Source organism: Palaemon carinicauda, chromosome 25, assembly GCF_036898095.1.
Source record: "Palaemon carinicauda isolate YSFRI2023 chromosome 25, ASM3689809v2, whole genome shotgun sequence".
In the NCBI taxonomy this organism is placed as follows: Eukaryota; Metazoa; Arthropoda; class Malacostraca; order Decapoda; family Palaemonidae; genus Palaemon; species Palaemon carinicauda.
In genome coordinates, this window is record NC_090749.1 from 101,818,243 (window position 1) to 101,824,444 (window position 6,202).

Genomic DNA, 6,202 nt, shown 5'->3' on the forward strand with positions numbered 1-6,202 from the left:
AGCAACTGTTATTTTTTATGCCCTTTAGACATCAAATAAAAATGTCATATCCTTTATACACTCACATTTAGCATGAGAGAGAGAGAGAGAGAGAGAGAGAGAGAGAGAGAGATACTAGTACTAGTCAGGGCCAAACATATTAGGTTGGTTTCCTGTTAGCGATCAGACAAAAGTCTCCCACCATCACCAATCCACACTGGCCAACGTAGTGAGGAAAACGGCCAAACCCCAGACATGAAAATGGACATGTCTGAGATCTTTGTCCTGCAATGGACGGGGGTAGAAAGACCAAATAGACATACATCTGGCAATGCATATATATATATATATATATGTGTGTGTGTGTGTGTGTGTGTGTGTGTGTATGTAATGTACAGCTTTGCTGATCATGGAGAGAGAGAGAGAGAGAGAGAGAGAGAGAGAGATCAAGTGTCCGTAACCTAGACCTACATGTGGGCAGCACAAATCATTACTCTAGTTCAGGCTGAATAATAACCTCGCTATATTACGGCTAACTCTCTCTCTCTCTCTCTCTCTCTCTCTCTCTCTCTCTCTCTCAATTTTACATGTTAATGTTCGATAATTTTCTTAAGAATTGCACGATACTTTAACAACAAGATTATTGCTTGTAGAGTGAAATCATTCATCTCCTTTAATATTCTCTCTCTCTCTCTCTCTCTCTCTCTCTCTCTCTCTCTCTCTCAATAAACCAAGAATATGATACATTAGGATGTTAAAATACCACTTGACCCCACATATGAAATTCAAGTCTTGCATGGCCTCCAGTAAGTCAGGTATAATAATTCCGTTTTAAAAATTCGTCCATTAAAACTATATATAACACAAAATGAACAATTATCGACCATCATAAAAGAAATTGAAATACTTTCGCACATTTTCGACGCAAAATCGTCGCAAATTCTCTCCGTGGTCGGCGAAAATACGCGAAATAAAGAGTGAAGTTGTTGTCCAAATGAAACTGACTAATTGGCACCTCGACGCTGATGGCGGAAGAGATGCCTATTTTCACCAGTGAAAATAACTCTCTCTCTCTCTCTCTCTCTCTCTCTCTCTCTCTCTCTCTCTAGTTTCATTTCATTTATGGATATTAAACTATATTAATCATAAAATCAGAGAGAGAGAGAGAGAGAGAGAGAGAGAGAGAGAGAGAGTATTTCTACTTGTATGTAATAAGAATCAAATTAAATGACACTAATTGAAGTATATTTAATTCTTATTTTGAGGTGAATATTCAATATTCAAATATTGAGAATATACAAACAGTTGTATTCTAGTATGAACAAGAAGCATTTTCAGCAAAATACAGTGGAGCATAGGCCTACTTCGTTTAAAGGACCTTGTTAATAACATAGACCAAATATTAAGTATCATAGAAAATGTAGATCGAATTTCACACTCAAGAAATAAATAGATTATTAATATAGTCAGAGTAACATTATTCTAGAATCTTTGAAGTTCCAACCGTTAGTCAAATTACTTTATACTCCTGTGTTCGCCTAGCATTCGCGTGGCAGCAGATCGATCCCAGCCCGTGACAGAGAGTTTAAGCTGTTTACAGGGGAGGCCACTGCTGTGGTTGGGCACCCCTATTTCACGATTCATGGTCCTCAGCTATGTAGGCCTGGGTCTTCCAACCATCCTTGTGAGCTATGGATGCGGTGTTTAGAGGAGACTATAGGTCTATGTGCCGAGTCATCTGCAACCATTGCCTGGTCCTCCCTAGTCCTAGCTTGGGTGGAGAGGAGGCTTAGGTGCTGGTCATATGTATATATGGTCAGTCTCTAGTGCATTGTCCTGCTTGCTAGGCCAATGTCACTGTCCCTTGCCTCTGCCAGTCATGAGTGGCCTTTAAACCTCTCAAACTTTTAAACGAAACAGAAAATCAGTTCATAGACAGATTTCGCTATAACAACTTGAAATAAATAGCCAAATGTCTATTGTGCCAGCAGACCTTTGGCTATTTACCAACTACAAACCCTCCAAAAAACAGCTATGTCAACAGTTCAAGAAATTCTAAATGAATCTATGTCAAAGACTCATTATAATCTTGATTCTACTGCAATTGTTCTTGGTCAAGCGCTGTTCTCCAAAGCTACAGAAATAGCATTGAGACACTAAGAATGTCAACAGAAATAGCATTGAGACACTAAGAATGTCAACAGAAATAGCATTGAGACACTAAGAATGCCAACAGAAATAGCATTGAGACACTAAGAATGTCAACAGAAATAGCATTGAGACACTAAGAATGTCAACAGAAATAGCATTGAGACACTAAGAATGTCAACAGAAATAGCATTGAGACACTAAGAATGCCAACAGAAATAGCATTGAGACACTAAGAATGTCAACAGAAATAGCATTGAGACACTAAGAATGCCAACAGAAATAGCATTGAGACACTAAGAATGTCAACAGAAATAGCATTGAGACACTAAGAATGTCAACAGAAATAGCATTGAGACACTAAGAATGTCAACAGAAATAGCATTGAGACACTAAGAATGCCAACAGAAATAGCATTGAGACACTAAGAATGTCAACAGAAATAGCATTGAGACACTAAGAATGCCAACAGAAATAGCATTGAGACACTAAGAATGTCAACAGAAATAGCATTGAGACAATAAGAATAGCATAGGAAAGTTACCCTAATGATGGGTCATTTTCACATAATCTGCAACTAATTATCAACGATTGAACAAATAGATGCAAGAATTTGTTATATTGCAGTAGAGCACTACAACAGAACTATTCGTTTTCATAAATTGATTGTAGATGACAGGACAGAATTAGAAATGAAACTATCAGAGAGATTATTCGAGTGCCATATGTGGATGGGATCATGGCGAGGGGTAGGTGGAGATGGTTTGGACATGCTCTTCGCACTCCCCAAGAGAGATTAGCTCACCAAACGTTTAACTGGGCTTCACAAGGCACTAAAAGAGTTGGAAGACACAGGCCTACATGGTTGAGAACTATGAATTGTGAAGTGGAAGCTGATGAGTGGGGAAAATTGGTTTTTAAAGCTAAAGATAGAGACGACTGACGAAATCTAACCGAGGTCCTTTGCCTCAATAGGCGTTGGAGAAGATGATGATGATGATGATGAATGAAAATCTATCTCTCCTTGATGACTTCTGCAACAAGAGTACAAAAGTCACTTGAACGAAAGTACTGGACTTTGGATGCTTTATCTTGAGATGATAAGAGATCTTGTTTGGTCTGTTACTTGCAGATAAGAGAGGGGGGAAGCTGGTACCTTCCCCTTGCTCGTATAAGAAAGTGATTCCATTGTGCTTTTCCAAAGACAAGAAAGTGTGATCTCACTCACAGAAAAAAAATGCAGAAGATGAAAAATTGGAGAATATTACTGGCCTCTTCTAAAAGCTTTTAAATCAACACTTCTCCTTTCATCATCTCCAACTTCACGCTTCATAATCCTCAGTCATGTAGGCCTGTGTCTTCCAACTGTTCTATAAAGTATATATGATGATTTTGTTTTTCATATTCATATTAACCATATATTATACTCCTCCTACTATCTGGATTCTCTCTCTACCTCGGGATCAGAGACCCAAGGGGGCAATTAATAGCTTCTAGTCTGCCGGGGAATCGAACCCAGGCCCAAGAAACTGGGGTTCCATTGACTACTCAACACAGCTGAGTTGCGAACTTATTGGAACCTCAGATATTAAGAGTATAATTATATATATATATATATATATATATGTGTGTGTGTGTGTGTGTGTGTCTAAAATCCAATGATAAAATAAATGAGCGAGATTTTGTCGCTCAAAACGCACATTCAAACCTAATGAGGTGGAGAAAAAAAAACCTAATTTCTCGCTTTTTCTATGACATCGGAACTAATCTAAATGAAATTAGAGTCGTTAATTGGACGGATAATCTCCCTAATTTCGCAAGAGACCGCCTGGACCGACTAATTAGGTCTGAGACCACAATGGGAGAGAAAACAAGGGAAGACCATTTCTAATTAAGATATTTACAAACAAAACAAAACAGCAGCAGCGCCGGATTCCCCTCTAGCGGCGAATGGGAGAAGCTGCCTGGTGGAGATAAAAGTGATGGTTCTTATATTCGATTCGAGTAGTAGTGTTTCTCGGGATTTAAATCTCAAAATCTACTTCCTTCAGAATGATGTTTAAGATATAAAGTTTTTCTGTGTTTAATTATCTTATCTTTATCTTGATTATCAGAATATGTGAGTAATAAAGTACGTAATAAGAATAATTTTTCTATCTTTACCATTGGATTGAAGGCTAAAACTTTAACTCAGTAGCTATAATTGGCTATAATATTATTTCTCTTCAATTAAATTGATCTAATACAATTCTATCATCATATATCCTAAAGATAATCATTTAAGAAAACTATCTTAAGCATCAACTTCAAGAAAATATTGAGGAAATAATAATATATTTGAATTATTAATTTTAGGTAAGAATATGTGCTTCCAAGATCTGGGTGGAGAGAGAGAGAGAGAGAAAGAGAGAGAGAGAGAGAGAGAGAGAGAGAGAGGGGGAGAGAGGATGGGAGTGATTCGTATATTCCACTGTCCAGAATGGAAGTTTCCCATTAAAACTTTGTCGGCCTCTTACCAGACGCATGCACGTATGTATGTATATATGTATGTATGGATATATGTATGAATACATACACGTATGTATGTATATATGTATGTATGAATACATGCATGTACGTATGTATGCCCTGACCGAAGTCACGGGACCAGAAAATAAGCTTTTTCTTCTCTCATTAAATCGAAAATCTCTTCTCTTCTCTTCGCTCTCCTTGCTTGAAACGTACACAGAAAAAAAACCTTTGTCTTGAGAGAGAGAGAGAGAGAGAGAGAGAGAGAGAGAGAGAGAGAGTGGATCGCTTATATCAAAGAGAACAGATTAATATCGACAGAGAAACTCTCTCTCAATGACACCAAGACCAACATCATTTTAGATATATCTTAGTAATGAAAGTCTATTTACTTATTCACTTATCTATTTAATTATCTATTTAATTATAAGTCTATTTACTTATTTATTTATCTATTTAATTATCTATTTATCAACAGCAAGAGAGAGAAAGACGCGTCACTTTGACTCCTAGAATGAATTTCTAGAACAAATTGAGGGGTGAAGTCGCTACACCTACAGCCTATTTAGACTGTTGTTGCAACATCACTCTGGGTGGTTAAGGAAGGCACTGCACGGCTTGGTGCTGGTCCCAGGGAGGCCATTCAGTGCTAGATACCATTGGTTAGAATTAACTGTATTGAAAGAGGACAATATATGTGTGTGTGTGTATATATATATATATATATATATCTTGTCAAAGACAAAGTATCACTAACGTTTTAACCACGAATACAACAGGCGAATTCTTTGAGAGAGAGAGAGAGAGAGAGAGAGAGAGAGAGAGAGAGAAAATTCTGGGATAGTGAGAGAGAGAGAGAGAGAGAGAGAGAGAGAAAAAAGCCTTTGTTGTCAATGCTAAAGTAAGATGGCGAATTTACAGAATTTCCCCAGGGACGAAGACACAAAAAAAACTGCTAGTGGCCATCCTCTGTCTCTTTATAAACCCCCTCCCGGGGGAGTTCTTCACTCCCCAGGCCCCAGGGATGCTGGGGACCCCTGTGGCTATTTCTCCTTCAGTCCCTAACCTGGGGGAAGGGGAGGGGGCTGTTTATATACCATTACCTAAGAAGGACTTTTTTTATCCGAATTAATATTTACCTTAGGAATAGAAAACGGGATTTTTTTTACAAAGAAAACGGCAGTTTAATAAAAAAAAATCCAAATGCCCCGCTTAAAGTCCAGAGACTGGGCGAAATTTCTATCCAGTCCCAACAGGAATCAGAACTTGACAGTTATTGGTACGCTATCTACTCGGCCACGAGAGACATACTCTCACTTTCCTATATTTGTGATGATTCTTAAACAACTTATTTTCTTTAATTTTATTGTGCATATATAGTTAATTTAGTTTGTTTGTTTGTTTGTGTGTTTGTTTGTGAACAGCTTCCTATCCACAATTTTAATCGTAAAGTATTGAAACCTGCAGGGATTAACTGTTATATAAAAAGCTGGAAACGGTTAAATTTTGGAAATTCAAGGTCAAAGGTCAAGGTCAAGGTCACGGTCAAGCAAAATGTCCAATTCAC